Below are 15,436 nucleotides of genomic sequence, written 5' to 3' on the forward strand. Positions count from 1 at the left end.
CTTGCGTTATGAAGAAACCAAGTCAGCATGGCCCTCTGTTGGAGAGCAGCAGAGGAGCCTCTCGGTCATGGTCACCACCTTCACGGTAGGCCTCTCTTTGCTTTCCAATGTCAGATCCCAGTATGCAACATTCCCAACCCGCCCCCATCTGCCAACAAAATTATACACGTCTTTATTACCTCCTGCCCTGACTACTGTGATTGGCTTTTAAGCCTGCCTAAACAATACATCCCTGAACCACTTACATTCGCTCCAAAATGCTGACTCTGGTTTCTCACCAAGTCTCCCAGAAGGTCTTGAGTGAAAGCAAGTTTCCATTCTTGACAAACGCTTCTAACTCAATTTGGAATCCAGTTCAAGCTCATTGTGACCCGTGCATGGTCACGTCACTAAGCAGTGAGCCATCAGGCGGTTTCACACCTTGTGTGTGCCAGGCGTTACCTCACTTTCATTGAGCCAGTGTAGAATTCACTTTTGATACGCGACAATTGTTTGAGTGTTTGGTTTTCTACAAGGTAAGAACAGAGTGCACCGTTCCCAGCGACACTGCAATGCTAGGTCGATGCGTGGAGAGAAAGAAGCAAGCTCCAAATTTCTGCCCCTCATGCCAAAAATCTGCTTAATATGTAGTCCTCATATAGAGGACATATCAGATATTAAACTGATAAGAACAGATACTACACTTGATCTTAGCCAAAGGCCGAAGCGATAAGCCCCAAGTGTTGGATGTCACGCCAAGCTCTTGGCACAAATCTCACTTGTTGTGGTACCCGTTCGTAGGTGTGCATAACAATGGCTGCTGCTTATCACCTCCGCCCAAGCTCTCCTTTGTGGCGCTTGATTTCTGACCTAGACAGCTCTTTGACTTTTCACAATTTCATAAGGCTCAGCCATACAGCAAAGCCTGCCAAAAATATATTCAACTCATGTTGGTTCCTCTCCACGGAAGTCTTTAGTAAAGGCGAAAGACTTGCGTTATGAAGAAACCAGAGTCAGCATGGCCCTCTGTTGGAGAGCAGCAGAGGAGCCTCTCGGTCTGATCACCACCTTCACGGTAGGCCTCTCTTTGCTTTCCATGTCAGATCCCAGTATGCAACATTCCCAACCCGCCCCCATCTGCCAACCAAAATTATACACGTCTTTATTACCTCCTGCCCTGACTACTGTGATTGGCTTTTAAGCCTGCCTAAGCAATACATCCTGAACCACTTACATTCGCTCCAAAATGCTGACTCTGGTTTCTCACCAAGTCTCCCAGAGGTCTTGAGTGAAAGCAAGTTTCCATTCTTGACAAACGCTTCTAACTCAATTTGGAATCCAGTTCAAGCTCATTGTGACCCGTGCATGGTCACGTCACTAAGCAGTGAGCCATCAGAGCGGTTTCACACACTTGTGTGCCAGGCCGTTACCTCACTTTCATTGAGCCAGTGTAGAATTCACTTTTGATACGCGACAATTGTTTGAGTGTTTGGTTTTCTACAAGGTAAGAACAGGTGCACCGTTCCATGGCACTGCAATGCTAGGTCGATGCGTGGAGAGAAGAGCAAGCTCCAAATTTCTGCCCCTCATGCCAAAATCTGCTTAATATGTAGTCCTCATATAGAGGACATATCAGATATTAAACTGATAAGAACAGATACTACACTTGATCTTAGCCAAAGGCCGGCAAGCGATAAGCCCCAAGTGTTGGATGTCACGCCAAACTCTTGGCACAAATCTCACTTGTTGTGGTACCCGTTCGTAGGTGTGCATAGCTGCTGCTTATCACCTCCGCCCAAGCTCTCCTTTGTGGCGCTTGATTTCTGACCTAGACAGCTCTTTGACTTTTCACAATTTCATAAGGCTCAGTCATACAGCAAAGCCTGCCAAAATATATTCAACTCATGTTTGTTCCTCTCCACAGAAGTCTTTAGTAAAAAGGGGCGAAAGACTTGTGGTTATGAAGAGAAACCAGAGTCAGCATGGCCCTCTGTTGGAGAGCAGCAGAGGAGCCTCTCGGTCACACACCTTCACGGTAGGCCTCTCTTTGCTTTCCGCATGTCAGATCCCAGTATGCAACATTCCCAACCCGCCCCCATCTGCCAACCAAAATTCTACCGTCTTTATTACCTCCTGCCCTGACTACTGTGATTGGCTTTTAAGCCTGCCTAAGCAATACATCCCTGAACCACTTACATTCGCTCCAAAATGCTGACTCTGGTTTCTCACCAAGTCTCCCAGAAGGTCTTGAGTGAAAGCAAGTTTCCATTCTTGACAAACGCTTCTAACTCAATTTGGAATCCAGTTCAAGCTCATTGTGACCCCGTGCATGGTCACGTCACTAAGCAGTGAGCCATCAGAGCGGTTTCACACTTGTGTGCCAGGCGTTACCTCAGTTTCATTGAGCCAGTGTAGAATTCACTTTTGATACGCGACAATTGTTTGAGTGTTTGGTTTTCTACAAGGTAAGAACAGAGTGCACCGTTCCCAGCGGCACTGCAATGCTAGGTCGATGCGTGGAGAGAAAGGAGCAAGCTCCAAATTTCTGCCCCTCATGCCAAAAATCTGCTTAATATGTAGTCCTCATATAGAGGACATATCAGATATTAAACTGATAAGAACAGATACTACATGATCTTAGCCAAAGGCCGAGGCGATAAGCCCCAAGTGTTGGATGTCACGCCAAACTCTTGGCACAAATCTCACTTGTTGTGGTACCCGTTCGTAGGTGTGCATAACAATGGCTGCTGCTTATCACCTCCAGCTCTCCTTTGTGGCGCTTGATTTCTGACCTAGACAGCTCTTTGACTTTTCACAATTTCATAAGGCTCAGCCATACAGCAAAGCCTGCCAAAATATATTCAACTCATGTTTGTTCCTCTCCACGGAAGTCTTTAGTAAAGGCGAAAGACTTGTGCGTTATGAAGAGAAACCAGAGTCAGCATGGCCCTCTGTTGGAGAGCAGAGGAGCCTCTCGGTCTGATCACCACCTTCACGGTAGGCCTCTCTTTGCTTTCCCATGTCAGATCCCAGTATGCAACATTCCCAACCCGCCCCATCTGCCAACCAAAATTATACACGTCTTTATTACCTCCTGCCCTGACTACTGTGATTGGCTTTTAAGCCTGCCTAAGCAATACATCCCTGAACCCTTACATTCGCTCCAAAATGCTGACTCTGGTTTCTCACCAAGTCTCCCAGAAGGTCTTAGTGAAAGCAAGTTTCCATTCTTGACAAACGCTTCTAACTCAATTTGGAATCCAGTTCAAGCTCATTGTGCCCCGTGCATGGTCACGTCACTAAGCAGTGAGCCATCAGAGCGGTTTCACACCTTGTGTGTGCCAGGCCGTTACCTCAGTTTCATTGAGCCAGTGTAGAATTCACTTTTGACGCGACAATTGTTTGAGTGTTTGGTTTTCTACAAGGTAAGAACAAGTGCACCGTTCCCAGTGGCACTGCAATGCTAGGTCGATGCGTGGAGAGAAGGACAAGCTCCAAATTTCTGCCCCTCATGCCAAAAATCTGCTTAATATGTAGTCCTCATATAGAGGACATATCAGATATTAAACTGATAAGAACAGATACTACACTTGATCTTAGCCAAAGGCGAGGCGATAAGCCCCAAGTGTTGGATGTCCACGCCAAGCTCTTGGCACAAATCTCACTTGTTGTGGTACCCGTTCGTAGGTGTGCATAACAATGGCTGCTGCTTATCACCTCCACCCAAGCTCTCCTTTGTGGCGCTTGATTTCTGACCTAGACAGCTCTTTGACTTTTCACAATTTCATAAGGCTCAGCCATACAGCAAAGCCTGCCAAAAATATATTCAACTCATGTTTGTTCCTCTCCACGGAAGTCTTTAGTAAAAGGGAAAGACTTGTGCGTTATGAAGAGAAACCAGAGTCAGCATGGCCCTCTGTTGGAGAGCAGCAGAGGAGCCTCTCGGTCTGATCACCACCTTCACGGTAGGCCTCTCTTTGCTTTCCGCATGTCAGATCCCAGTATGCAACATTCCCAACCCGCCCCCATCTGCCAACCAAAATTATACCGTCTTTATTACCTCCTGCCTGACTACTGTGATTGGCTTTTAAGCCTGCCTAAGCAATACATCCTGAACCACTTACATTCGCTCCAAAATGCTGACTCTGGTTTCTCACCAAGTCTCCCAGAAGGTCTTGAGTGAAAGCAAGTTTCCATTCTTGACAAACGCTTCTAACTCAATTTGGAATCCAGTTCAAGCTCATTGTGACCCCGTGCATGGTCACGTCACTAAGCAGTGAGCCATCAGAGCGGTTTCACACACTTGTGTGTGCCAGGCCGTTACCTCAGTTTCATTGAGCCAGTGTAGAATTCACTTTAGATCGGACAATTGTTTGAGTGTTTGGTTTTCTACAAGGTAAGAACAGGTGCACCGTTCCCAGCGGCACTGCAATGCTAGGTCGATGCGTGGAGAGAAAGGAGCAAGCTCCAAATTACTGCCCCTCATGCCAAAAATCTGCTTAATATGTAGTCCTCATATAGAGGACATATCAGATATTAAACTGATAAGAACAGATACTACACTTGATCTTAGCCAAAGGCGAGAGGCGATAAGCCCCAAGTGTTGGATGTCACGCCAAGCTCTTGGCACAAATCTCACTTGTTGTGGTACCCCGTTCGTAGGTGTGCATAACAATGGCTGCTGCTTATCACCTCCACCCAAGCTCTCCTTTGTGGCGCTTGATTTCTGACCTAGACAGCTCTTTGACTTTTCACAATTTCATAAGGCTCAGCCATACAGCAAAGCCTGCCAAAAATATATTCAACTCATGTTTGTTCCTCTCCACGGAAGTCTTTAGTAAAGGCGAAAGACTTGTGCGTTATGAAAGAAAAGAGTCAGCATGGCCCTCTGTTGGAGAGCAGCAGAGGCTCTCGGTCTGATCACCACCTTCACGGTTAGGCCTCTCTTTGCTTTCATGTCAGATCCCAGTATGCAACATTCCCAACCCGCCCCCATCTGCCAACCAAAATTATACACGTCTTTATTACCTCCTGCCCTGACTACTGTGATTGGCTTTTAAGCCTGCCTAAGCAATACATCCCTGAACCACTTACATTCGCTCCAAAATGCTGACTCTGGTTTCTCACCAAGTCTCCCAGAAGGTCTTGAGTGAAAGCAAGTTTCCATTCTTGACAAACGCTTCTAACTCAATTTGGAATCAGTTCAAGCTCATTGTGACCCGTGCATGGTCACGTCACTAAGCAGTGAGCCATCAGAGCGGTTTCACACACTTGTGTGTGCCAGGCCGTTACCTCAGTTTCATTGAGCCAGTGTAGAATTCACTTTTGATGCGACAATTGTTTGAGTGTTTGGTTTTCTACAAGGTAAGAACAGAGTGCACCGTTCCCAGCGGCACTGCAATGCTAGGTCGATGCGTGGAGAGAAAGGAGCAAGCTCCAAATTACTGCCCCTCATGCCAAAAATCTGCTAATATGTAGTCCTCATATAGAGGACATATCAGATATTAAACTGATAAGAACAGATACTACACTTGATCTTAGCCAAAGGCCGAGAAGCGATAAGCCCCCAAGTGTTGGATGTCCACGCCAAGCTCTTGGCACAAATCTCACTTGTTGTGGTACCCGTTCGTAGGTGTGCATAACAATGGCTGCTGCTTATCACCTCCGCCAAGCTCTCCTTTGTGGCGCTTGATTTCTGACCTAGACAGCTCTTTGACTTTTCACAATTTCATAAGGCTCCAGCCATACAGCAAAGCCTGCCAAAAATATATTCAACTCATGTTTGTTCCTCTCCACGGAAGTCTTTAGTAAAGGCGAAGGACTTGTGCGTTATGAAAGAAACCAGAGTCAGCATGGCCCTCTGTTGGAGAGCAGCAGAGGAGCCTCTCGGTCACAGTCACCACCTTCAGGTGAGCCTCTCTTTGCTTTCCGCATGTCAGATCCCAGTATGCAACATTCCCAACCCGCCCCATCTGCCAACCAAAATTATACACGTCTTTATTACCTCCTGCCTGACTACTGTGATTGGCTTTTAAGCCTGCCTAAGCAATACATCCCTGAACCACTTACATTCGCTCCAAAATGCTGACTCTGGTTTCTCACCAAGTCTCCCAGAAGGTCTTGAGTGAAAGCAAGTTTCCATTCTTGACAAACGCTTCTAACTCAATTTGGAATCCAGTTCAAGCTCATTGTGACCCCTTCGTAGTCACGTCACTAAGCAGTGAGCCATCAGAGCGGTTTCACACACTTGTGTGCCAGGCCGTTACCTCACTTTCATTGAGCCAGTGTAGAATTCACTTTTGATACGCGACAATTGTTTGAGTGTTTGGTTTTCTACAAGGTAAGAACAGAGTGCACGTTCCCAGCGGCACTGCAATGCTAGGTCGATGCGTGGAGAGAAAGGAGCAAGCTCCAAATTTCTGCCCTCATGCCAAAAATCTGCTTAATATGTAGTCCTCATATAGAGGACATATCAGATAAAACTGATAAGAACAGATACTACATGATCTTAGCCAAAGGCCGAGAAGCGATAAGCCCCAAGTGTTGGATGTCCACGCCAAGCTCTTGGCACAAATCTCACTTGTTGTGGTACCCGTTCGTAGGTGTGCATAACAATGGCTGCTGCTTATCACCTCCGCCCAAGCTCTCCTTTGTGGCGCTTGATTTCTGACCTAGACAGCTCTTTGACTTTTCACAATTTCATAAGGCTCAGCCATACAGCAAAGCCTGCAAAAATATATTCAACTCATGTTTGTTCCTCTCCACGGAAGTCTTTAGTAAAGGCGAAAGACTTGTGCGTTATGAAGAAAAACCAGAGTCAGCATGGCCCTCTGTTGGAGAGCAGCAGAGGAGCCTCTCGGTCTGATCACCACCTTCACGGTAGGCCTCTCTTTGCTTTCATGTCAGATCCCAGTATGCAACATTCCCAACCCGCCCCCATCTGCCAACCAAATTTATACGTCTTTATTACCTCCTGCCTGACTACTGTGATTGGCTTTTAAGCCTGCCTAAGCAATACATCCCTGAACCACTTACATTCGCTCCAAAATGCTGCTCTGGTTTCTCACCAAGTCTCCCAGAAGGTCTTGAGTGAAAGCAAGTTTCCATTCTTGACAAACGCTTCTAACTCAATTTGGAATCAGTTCAAGCTCATTGTGACCCCGTGCATGGTCACGTCACTAAGCAGTGAGCCATCAGAGCGGTTTCACACACTTGTGTGTGCCAGGCCGTTACCTCAGTTTCATTGAGCCAGTGTAGAATTCACTTTTGATACGCGACAATTGTTTGAGTGTTTGGTTTTCTACAAGGTAAGAACAGAGTGCACCGTTCCCAGCGGCACTGCAATGCTAGGTCGATGCGTGGAGAGAAAGGAGCAAGCTCCAAATTACTGCCCCTCATGCCAAAAATCTGCTTAATATGTAGTCCTCATATAGAGGACATATCAGATATTAAACTGATAAGAACAGATACTACACTTGATCTTAGCCAAAGGCCGGCGATAAGCCCCAAGTGTTGGATGTCACGCCAAGCTCTTGGCACAAATCTCACTTGTTGTGGTACCCTGTTCGTAGGTGTGCATAACAATGGCTGCTGTATCACCTCCGCCCAAGCTCTCCTTTGTGGCGCTTGATTTCTGACCTAGACAGCTCTTTGACTTTTCACAATTTCATAAGGCTCAGCCATACAGCAAAGCCTGCCAAAAATATATTCAACTCATGTTTGTTCCTCTCCACGAAGTCTTTAGTAAAAGGCGAAAGACTTGTGCGTTATGAAGAGAAACCAGAGTCAGCATGGCCCTCTGTTGGAGAGCAGCAGAGGAGCCTCTCGGTCTGATCACCACCTTCACGGTAGGCCTCTCTTTGCTTTCATGTCAGATCCCAGTATGCAACATTCCCAACCCCCCCATCTGCCAACCAAAATTATACACGTCTTTATTACCTCCTGCCCTGACTACTGTGATTGGCTTTTAAGCCTGCCTAAGCAATACATCCCTGAACCACTTACATTCGCTCCAAAATGCTGACTCTGGTTTCTCACCAAGTCTCCCAGAAGGTCTTGAGTGAAAGCAAGTTTCCATTCTTGACAAACGCTTCTAACTCAATTTGGAATCCAGTTCAAGCTCATTGTGACCCCGTGCATGGTCACGTCACTAAGCAGTGAGCCATCAGAGCGGTTTCACACACTTGTGTGCCAGGCCTTACCTCACTTTCATTGAGCCAGTGTAGAATTCACTTTTGATACGCGACAATTGTTTGAGTGTTTGGTTTTCTACAAGGTAAGAACAGAGTGCACCGTTCCCAGCGGCACTGCAATGCTAGGTCGATGCGTGGAGAGAAAGGAGCAAGCTCCAAATTTCTGCCCCTCATGCCAAAAATCTGCTTAATATGTAGTCCTCATATAGAGGACATATCAGATATTAAACTGATAAGAACAGATTTTTTTTTTTTTTTTATTACAAAAAACTTTCGTCAGTTAAATACAAATCAATACAAATCAAACATCACGTATGATCATCCCTTAATACAACCTTCATTCCCAAATGTGCCCCTTTGCAGGTATAGAATGTTAATTTTTCCAAACCTACCCATTCCATGTTGCAAAACTAAAAGGTGAAAAAAATTAAAACAGTCCATAGAACTCCTTGTGCCTTCCCTCTCTTTTTTCACCATATCCACCCAAACCCTCCTTTCCACCTCTCTAGGGCTGCATGTTTCCCCCCCTTCTCAATGTCCCTTTTGATGTTCCCCTTTACATCTGCTTCCACCCTCCTCATTATCCCTTCCACCCCACTGTCTTTATCTGTCTTTATCAGGTCTTGCCTGGCCGACCAGATACTCCTCTTTGTTATACTTATAATCTTCCATATTGGGACATTAAAAGGACCATTCCCTGTGCCTAAACCTCTTTCAACCCTGGTCCAGGTCAGATATAATCCTGTGACTACCTGCCCTAGCCGTTCCCCCACTTTACCCCATACTACCCTTGCCACTGGACAGTCCCACATGACATGCCTGACCGTTTCCTCCCCTGAACAGGTTGTCCGAGGGCACGCCGGGGATCTTGCCAACCCATGCCGGTACATGGTTTCCCGCACTGGCAGGCATTTGTGCAGGCATAACCAATTTAGGTCTTTGAGCCCGTTGTCAAGCCCCCGTGGCTGTATCCCCCTCCAAATCTTTGACGGGGTCCCCACCACTGGAGGTGCGACTACTCCCTGACTGACCTCTCTGTAGAGGGCTCTGTGATTTATTTTTATGGCTGTGTCGGAGGCCTCAGGATGAGCCCGCAGCCACCTGGCTGCATGGTTGAAATGCCATGGCTGCTGCTCCACCCTGGGTGCCAAGTTGCTCCAGACCATCAACCCCCTAGCTTGGTATGCGAAATAGAGCCTCAGGAAGTAGCCTGAGGGGTGCTCTATCGGCAAGGATAGTTCTCTGCACAAGGATGAAACAAAAATGCAGTCCAGCTTCAGCGGGAGGTGTGGCACATCCCTCCCTCCTGCTTCTATACCAGCCAGCATGCGAAACCTCGCCACATATTCATATCTACCACCCCATAGGAATCCGAACACGAGGCGCATGAGAGGTCTCCTCATGCTGACTGGCAGTGGGTATATGTATGCCAGATATAGGAGGGATGGCAGAACGTCTACCTTCAGTACAAGTACCTTCCCTATTAAAGTCAGGCACCTGCTCTTCCAGGCGCAAGCTTCTTCTGGACTGCTGAAATACGCCGGTCCAGTTGATTGTGGCACTGTGGGCTGTCTCAAAGCTGACCCCTAGTAATTTCAGTGGTCCTGTGCAGCGACAGCCCTCCGGTACGTCCATCCTTTCTTTCCAGCGCCCAAAGAACTTGACCGAGGACTTGGCGATTCAGTTGTGCTCCAGACCCCGACCAAAATCTGGAAAATCTCCAAAGATCGGATCAGGCATGCATCACTGTCCAGCAGCAGTGTGGTGTCATCCGCATACTGTGACAGCTTGACCCGTAGGCCTCTGCTGCCGGGAACCAGGAAACCTTTCACCCTGGGTGACCGAATGGCTGCCGCCAGAGCTCTATAGAGGATGTAGAGCAGCGGTGAGTGGGCACCCTGTCTTACCCCTGAGTGCAACCTGAAAACTTCCCTAAGTGACCGTTGACTGACACTGTGCTCCCCACACCTGTGTATAATGTGCGCAACCATCCGACAAACCCCTTGTGAAAGCCTAGCCTTTCCAATACCCTAAACATATAGCCCCAGTGAACCCTGTCAAGGCACTTTGCCTGGTCGAGCCACCAACCATAAGTGGCAGGTGTCTGTCTTTCGCCCAAGCGGCAGCGTCTCGTATGAGCTGGAGATTCCATCTCACGGCGCCCCGCCACCCGTCTTTGGTCCACATGGACCACGTGTGAAAGGGCTGTGCCTGGACGATTGGCTAGGACCTTTGCCAGAAGCTTATAATCCACACACAGCATGGTCAGTGGCCGCCAGTTGCGAGTCGGTGCCGTCTCCCTTTTAAACAGAAGGAGATCCTCCTGTAGCCATAGTCCTCCCATTACACCTGTGAGAAGTACTGCGGACAACACCTCAACACTACCGGCCAGAATCTCCCAGAACTTGAGATAAAACTCCACCGGCAGTCCGTCGATGCCAGCACCTTCCGCTTGTTCATTTTACAGAGGGCACCCCTCGAGCTCTTTGAGGGTGGCAGGGCCTCAACGCCTGCGCTATGTCCGACGGCACCTGCTTGGTCAGTAAGTCCAGGAAAGTCCCCCTCCCCTACATCTACCTCTTTCTCCTGGAAGCTTGTGCGGTAGTGGTCAGTAGTGGCACTCACCATCTCACCTGCTTCCGACACCACCCTTCCTGCATGTCCCTGATCCGGTCTGTACCTGTCTTTTCCTGTCAGCCCGTAGAGCCGAAAGAAAGCGGCGGAACATGTCTCGTGCTTCTCCAGGAAACTTCGGCGCGCCTGCAACAGGTAGGCCCGGGCCCTGCCCTCAAGACCTCCTTAAGCTTTACTTTGAGGAAGTCACCAAGCCCGCTGATTTACAGTGCTGCCGCAGTTTCCTTTGCTGTACTCGAGCTCGGAGGCGCTGTAGAAACACCTCCCTCTTGGCCAACCTCACCTTCCTTTTACAGTACTTATCGCAAAACATTTGTATCCGTTTCTTGGCTACTTCCCACCACTCCATCACCCCAGGACACATTGGTCTCAGTCCTAGAAGGTTTTGAAAACATCGAAACCTTGTTTGAACTTGTCTTCCTCTAATACACTAATATTGACTGAGTACCCCGCTCGAAAACAGGCAGGCACAGGCGCACCTCAAACAGCAGCCCATCATGGTCAGAGAAGAACACAGGAGCCGTCGACCTGACACCAGACTCAAAGACTTTTCTACAAACCAGTAGTCCAGGCGTCTAAGCGTTCCCGTGAGTTACGCCATGTGGGACCATCTACCAGTGGCCTGACCATCCTCCCCCCATCTACTAGCCCGTGTCTGGCCATCAGGTGGGAGATATAACTATCGCTGGTGTCCCCCCCCTTACCTAACTGCACATTGAAATCCCCCCCTACAATTACCTGCCTATTGGTGGCCAGGTGTGGCTCTACTAACTCAAACATTTCTCGTCGTTCCCTCTGAGTTTGTGGTCCATACACCACAAAAACCCTCAGCTTGCTTGTCCCCCATGTGATGTCAGCACCCATTATCCTGCCTTGAACAATTATGAAAACATCCTCCACCCTAATCTCTTTAACACCAAACAAAATCCCGACACCTGTAGGTGGACCCCCACACTCAGATTGAGTCCCTTTCGTCCTCCCTTGAGAATTTTGCAACATCCCCTTGTCCCGTAAATGAACCTCCTGCAATAAACAAATTTGAACATGCAGCTGGTCCACAAAATCATAAACAACCCTTCTTTTAACCGCGTCCCTCATTCCTCTTACATTTAATGAAGAATTTTAACTGCAGTCATTATAATTTGTATTTTTAAAGTCTTTACCGTACCAAAACACCCCAAAAAAAACTCCTACAGCAAGAAGAGGTCCTCACTGTCCATCTGTTCCCCCAGGAAAAGGGCACTGGATTAGGCGATGTTGATGGCCTGTTGGGTCCCTCATGCATCCTCCCCAAAGGGGATGGTATATTGAGGAGGTCTGGAGGTAACTCAGCTCCAACCCCAAACCTACGGCGAGCAGATCACCTGGATCTCCTCCGCTCTGCTCCGTAGCCTCTCCACCCTCCCCTAGCCCTGTGTTGCCCCCTTCCCGCTCCTGATGTCCTCCCTCCTCTGCAGCCCTTCTTTGCTGCCCTACCCCCCCATCCATCCCCCATCAGCTCCCTTCTCTTGGTCCTGTCCCTCTGCCCCGTTGCCTTCCCCCTTTGATTTTTTCTTGGCCCCCTCCTTACTCTCTCGCTTCTAATTGTCTTCCCGCTCCGAAAGCCTGCGATCCTTTCCGTGCCCCTTCTTGACCTTGGAGGTGGGTGGACCTGGGTTGATGGGAGGAAATCCCCCTGCGTTGTCACGGGGCACCTGACCGCTATCCCCAGTGGCCCTTCCGGTTGTTCCTTTCTCCAGGGGGGCTTCCTCTGTTCCCCCCTTAGAAAGATCCGTTGCTGGCTCTGCCTGTATTGGTGTGCTTGAGCCATTCCCTGCAGGCACGGGTCCCATTCCTGGATCCTTGGCTTTTTCCGGCTCTCCAGTGGACTTGGCCACTTCCGCGAAGGTCCTCCTTCGGCTAGGGCAGTTGCGGTACAGATGGCCCAGTCCCCCACATCCATGACAGGCCTTGGGCCCGTGCAGTCTTTGGCCTCATGGCCCCCTTGGCCACAGAGTGACAGCAGGCTCGGAACAGCCTGCCTCTGTATGGCCAGACTGCCTGCAACGCCGACAGAGCGCTGGTTGCCGGGGTAAAACAGGTAACCGCGATCCCCACCAAGGCTGAAAAGAGCGGGTGGATGCTTCAGTCCTCCAGGACCTTCTGGGTCAGGGTTCAGCAGCACCTGAAACTGCCTTCTTCCTGTCCAGAATCCCCTCGTGTCTTTTAGATACCTAGCACTAGTCACCACTTCTCCGTGCTGTCCCAAAAAAGCAGCTAGTGCTCGGTCGGTGTGAAGGGTTGTAAGTGTGCACCGTGACCGTTCTGAAATTTGGTCTGTCAGGTTCAGGATCTTGTAACCGGCCATGAATCTTTTCCCAGCCTCCTTTCTACAGGCTTCAGCCACTCTTGAATACACATCCTCGCTTACCAGTGTAACGTCGAAGGCTTTTCTGGCTGGTTCCACTGGATACAGTACACCTCGACCTTCAGACTCAGTTGTTCCATGATGACCTTTTGCAGAACCAGTCTCTCGACATCATAAGTTCCTCCTGGTTCCACCTGGGCGTATCGTGTACCTCACCCCAACCTTTGGGCTTGTCTGGTCCTTGGTCATCTTTGTGTCGGTTGTGTTCCTTCTTTGTTAAGCTTTGTCTCCGTCTCTCCAATCAATCTTAGCCAAAAGGCCGAGAAGCGATAAGCCCCAAGTGTTGGATGTCCACACCAAGCTCTTGGCACAAATCTCACTTGTTGTGGTACCCCGTTCGTAGGTGTGCATAACAATGGCTGCTGCTTATCACCTCCGCCCAAGCTCTCCTTTGTGGCGCTTGATTTCTGACCTAGACAGCTCTTTGACTTTTCACAATTTCATAAGGCTCAGCCATACAGCAAAGCCTGCCAAAAATATATTCAACTCATGTTTGTTCCTCTCCACGGGAGTCTTTAGTAAAGCGAAAGACTTGTGCGTTATGAAGAAAACCAAGTCAGCATGGCCCTCTGTTGGAGAGCAGCAGAGGAGCCTCTCGGTCTGATCACCACCTTCACGGTAGGCCTCTCTTTGCTTTCCGCATGTCAGATCCCAGTATGCAACATTCCCAACCCGCCCCATCTGCCAACCAAAATTATACAGGTCTTTATTACCTCCTGCCCTGACTACTGTGATTGGCTTTTAAGCCTGCCTAAGCAATACATCCCTGAACCACTTACATTCGCTCCAAAATGCTGACTCTGGTTTCTCACCAAGTCTCCCAGAAGGTCTTGAGTGAAAGCAAGTTTCCATTCTTGACAAACGCTTCTAACTCAATTTGGAATCCAGTTCAAGCTCATTGTGACCCCGTGCATGGTCACGTCACAAAGCAGTGAGCCATCAGAGCGGTTTCACACACTTGTGTGTGCCAGGCCGTTACCTCACTTTCATTGAGCCAGTGTAGAATTCACTTTTGATACGCGACAATTGTTTGAGTGTTTGGTTTTCTACAAGGTAAGAACAGAGTGCACCGTTCCCAGCGGCACTGCAATGCTAGGTCGATGCGTGGAGAGAAAGGAGCAAGCTCCAAATTTCTGCCCCTCATGCCAAAAATCTGCTTAATATGTAGTCCTCATATAGAGGACATATCAGATATTAAACTGATAAGAACAGATACTACACTTGATCTTAGCCAAAAGGCCGAGGCGATAAGCCCCAAGTGTTGGATGTCCACGCCAAGCTCTTGGCACAAATCTCACTTGTTGTGGTACCCGTTCGTAGGTGTGCATAACAATGGCTGCTGCTTATCACCTCCGCCCAAGCTCTCCTTTGTGGCGCTTGATTTCTGACCTAGACAGCTCTTTGACTTTCACAATTTCATAAGGCTCAGCCATACAGCAAAAGCCTGCCAAAATATATTCAACTCATGTTTGTTCCTCTCCGGGAGTCTTTAGTAAAGGCGAAAGACTTGTGCGTTATGAAGAGAAACCAGAGTCAGCATGGCCCTCTGTTGGAGGCAGCAGAGGAGCCTCTCGGTCACAGTCACCACCTTCACGGTAGGCCTCTCTTTGCTTTCCGCATGTCAGATCCCAGTATGCAACATTCCCAACCCGCCCCCATCTGCCAACCAAAATTATACACGTCTTTATTACCTCCTGCCCTGACTACTGTGATTGGCTTTTAAGCCTGCCTAAGCAATACATCCCTGAACCACTTACATTCGCTCCAAAATGCTGACTCTGGTTTCTCACCAAGTCTCCCAGAAGGTCTTGAGTGAAAGCAAGTTTCCATTCTTGACAAGCGCTTCTAACTCAATTTGGAATCCAGTTCAAGCTCATTGTGACCCCGTGCATGGTCACGTCACTAAGCAGTGAGCCATCAGAGCGGTTTCACACACTTGTGTGTGCCAGGCCGTTACCTCACTTTCATTGAGCCAGTGTAAATTCACTTTTGATACGCGACAATTGTTTGAGTGTTTGGTTTTCTACAAGGTAAGAACAGAGTGCACCGTTCCCAGCGGCACTGCAATGCTAGGTCGATGCGTGGAGAGAAAGGAGCAAGCTCCAAAAATTTCTGCCCCTCATGCCAAAATCTGCTTAATATGTAGTCCTCATATAGAGGACATATCAGATATTAAACTGATAAGAACAGATACTACACTTGATCTTAGCCAAAGGCCGGCGAT

General features: G+C 48.5%; 20 non-coding genes and 1 pseudogene across 20 annotated transcripts; all 21 read right to left on the reverse strand.

Moving 5' to 3' along the window:
* Positions 1-521: 521 nt before the first annotated feature.
* On the reverse strand, positions 522-710 carry LOC124854333. The gene has a single exon (XR_007034577.1). It is a non-coding gene; the product is annotated as a U2 spliceosomal RNA (small nuclear RNA).
* Positions 711-887: 177 nt separating this feature from the next.
* LOC124853915 lies at positions 888-995 on the reverse strand (annotated as a pseudogene).
* Positions 996-1,488: 493 nt separating this feature from the next.
* On the reverse strand, positions 1,489-1,674 carry LOC124852918. Its single transcript, XR_007033335.1, has one exon. It is a non-coding gene; the product is annotated as a U2 spliceosomal RNA (small nuclear RNA).
* Positions 1,675-1,845: 171 nt separating this feature from the next.
* LOC124853910 lies at positions 1,846-1,959 on the reverse strand. The gene has a single exon (XR_007034234.1). It is a non-coding gene; the product is annotated as a U5 spliceosomal RNA (small nuclear RNA).
* A 491-nt stretch (positions 1,960-2,450) lies between these two features.
* On the reverse strand, positions 2,451-2,639 carry LOC124852738. The gene has a single exon (XR_007033160.1). It is a non-coding gene; the product is annotated as a U2 spliceosomal RNA (small nuclear RNA).
* Positions 2,640-2,809: 170 nt separating this feature from the next.
* LOC124853507 lies at positions 2,810-2,920 on the reverse strand. The gene has a single exon (XR_007033849.1). It is a non-coding gene; the product is annotated as a U5 spliceosomal RNA (small nuclear RNA).
* Positions 2,921-3,409: 489 nt separating this feature from the next.
* Positions 3,410-3,597, reverse strand: LOC124852908. Its single transcript, XR_007033325.1, has one exon. It is a non-coding gene; the product is annotated as a U2 spliceosomal RNA (small nuclear RNA).
* A 176-nt stretch (positions 3,598-3,773) lies between these two features.
* On the reverse strand, positions 3,774-3,885 carry LOC124853470. Its single transcript, XR_007033812.1, has one exon. It is a non-coding gene; the product is annotated as a U5 spliceosomal RNA (small nuclear RNA).
* A 495-nt stretch (positions 3,886-4,380) lies between these two features.
* On the reverse strand, positions 4,381-4,570 carry LOC124854306. Its single transcript, XR_007034550.1, has one exon. It is a non-coding gene; the product is annotated as a U2 spliceosomal RNA (small nuclear RNA).
* Positions 4,571-4,748: 178 nt separating this feature from the next.
* Positions 4,749-4,857, reverse strand: LOC124853869. The gene has a single exon (XR_007034200.1). It is a non-coding gene; the product is annotated as a U5 spliceosomal RNA (small nuclear RNA).
* A 492-nt stretch (positions 4,858-5,349) lies between these two features.
* On the reverse strand, positions 5,350-5,539 carry LOC124854219. Its single transcript, XR_007034465.1, has one exon. It is a non-coding gene; the product is annotated as a U2 spliceosomal RNA (small nuclear RNA).
* A 179-nt stretch (positions 5,540-5,718) lies between these two features.
* LOC124853881 lies at positions 5,719-5,829 on the reverse strand. Its single transcript, XR_007034209.1, has one exon. It is a non-coding gene; the product is annotated as a U5 spliceosomal RNA (small nuclear RNA).
* A 496-nt stretch (positions 5,830-6,325) lies between these two features.
* Positions 6,326-6,510, reverse strand: LOC124852866. The gene has a single exon (XR_007033286.1). It is a non-coding gene; the product is annotated as a U2 spliceosomal RNA (small nuclear RNA).
* A 175-nt stretch (positions 6,511-6,685) lies between these two features.
* On the reverse strand, positions 6,686-6,799 carry LOC124853526. Its single transcript, XR_007033868.1, has one exon. It is a non-coding gene; the product is annotated as a U5 spliceosomal RNA (small nuclear RNA).
* Positions 6,800-7,292: 493 nt separating this feature from the next.
* Positions 7,293-7,481, reverse strand: LOC124854427. The gene has a single exon (XR_007034671.1). It is a non-coding gene; the product is annotated as a U2 spliceosomal RNA (small nuclear RNA).
* A 174-nt stretch (positions 7,482-7,655) lies between these two features.
* LOC124853430 lies at positions 7,656-7,767 on the reverse strand. Its single transcript, XR_007033773.1, has one exon. It is a non-coding gene; the product is annotated as a U5 spliceosomal RNA (small nuclear RNA).
* A 493-nt stretch (positions 7,768-8,260) lies between these two features.
* On the reverse strand, positions 8,261-8,445 carry LOC124853015. Its single transcript, XR_007033426.1, has one exon. It is a non-coding gene; the product is annotated as a U2 spliceosomal RNA (small nuclear RNA).
* Positions 8,446-13,662: 5,217 nt separating this feature from the next.
* LOC124853933 lies at positions 13,663-13,771 on the reverse strand. The gene has a single exon (XR_007034249.1). It is a non-coding gene; the product is annotated as a U5 spliceosomal RNA (small nuclear RNA).
* Positions 13,772-14,271: 500 nt separating this feature from the next.
* On the reverse strand, positions 14,272-14,463 carry LOC124854174. The gene has a single exon (XR_007034422.1). It is a non-coding gene; the product is annotated as a U2 spliceosomal RNA (small nuclear RNA).
* A 175-nt stretch (positions 14,464-14,638) lies between these two features.
* Positions 14,639-14,748, reverse strand: LOC124853851. The gene has a single exon (XR_007034184.1). It is a non-coding gene; the product is annotated as a U5 spliceosomal RNA (small nuclear RNA).
* A 500-nt stretch (positions 14,749-15,248) lies between these two features.
* LOC124852788 lies at positions 15,249-15,436 on the reverse strand. Its single transcript, XR_007033211.1, has one exon. It is a non-coding gene; the product is annotated as a U2 spliceosomal RNA (small nuclear RNA).

This window comes from Hippoglossus stenolepis, chromosome 10 (genome assembly GCF_022539355.2).
Source record: "Hippoglossus stenolepis isolate QCI-W04-F060 chromosome 10, HSTE1.2, whole genome shotgun sequence".
Classification (NCBI taxonomy): domain Eukaryota; kingdom Metazoa; phylum Chordata; class Actinopteri; order Pleuronectiformes; family Pleuronectidae; genus Hippoglossus; species Hippoglossus stenolepis.